Genomic DNA, 1,103 nt, shown 5'->3' on the forward strand with positions numbered 1-1,103 from the left:
AGAAAGGACCTTTCATCAGTTTTCGGCTGTCTATCTACTCCTTATTTCGAGCGTGTGTGTGTATATATATATATATGTGTGTGTGTGTGTGTGTGTGTGTGTGTATGCATGTATGCATGTATACATTATGCAATCAATAGTAGAAGGATGAAAACTGTCGCCAGGATCAGTGGTTTTCAACCGAGCTCCATATGGCCCCTAAAGCTCCATATAAGATTTTTGGGACTCCACGCAACAGAATAGTAAATAGGGGATCCACAATAGTATTTGAAGGGCCCCTGAAAAACTTCTGCTTTAGATGTATGTATTGGAATGTATTGTAAGAAGGAAGTTATTTTCTCTAACATTTTACATAGTTTAATCTACACAAGTTAACGTGTGGAAAACAAAATAGGAATTTTGAATGAAGCTTCTATAAAACTAGTGTTTTAAATTTGCATGGTAATGGGATTCCACCAGAATAAAATAGTATTCAAAAGTGTACATGCATAAAAAACGGTTCAGAACCCCTGGTCAAGACCATAGCAAGTTTTGAACTCATAATATAAGACAACGTGACGAAATATTTTGACGATCTTTACAGCAATTCAGTCCAATTACTCTCGTTTGTACTTAATCTAAGGGAGATAACTTTTACATTTAGTGCACAAGGGCAATAACTTTTACATTTACTATACAGGGGATATAAGAATTACTTAATGACAAAATTGTTTAGTGTCGAAGAATGGAGAATAAGTAAATAAATAAATAAATAATCAATAAATAAATAATCAATAAATAACAATTTCGAGCTGATTATGAGAATTCATGCATCTTTGTTGATACAAGTTTAGTTAGCGACTTGCAGATCTCTAGTCGACCCATATTTACATATTGAAGTCAGAATCAAATCCCAACACTAAAATGAACGATAAATAGATAATAAAAAATAAATAGGTATAGACATAGGTGTGCAGTTAAGAAGCTAAGCTCGTTTTCCAACAGCGTGGTTTCAGGTTCAGTGCCATTGCGTAGAACTTTGGGCAAGCGTCTTCTGCTATAGCCGCGAGTCGACCAATTTCTTGTGAGTGAATTTGGTAGACCATTGCATATATATATATATA

Source organism: Octopus bimaculoides, chromosome 2, assembly GCF_001194135.2.
Source record: "Octopus bimaculoides isolate UCB-OBI-ISO-001 chromosome 2, ASM119413v2, whole genome shotgun sequence".
In the NCBI taxonomy this organism is placed as follows: Eukaryota; Metazoa; Mollusca; class Cephalopoda; order Octopoda; family Octopodidae; genus Octopus; species Octopus bimaculoides.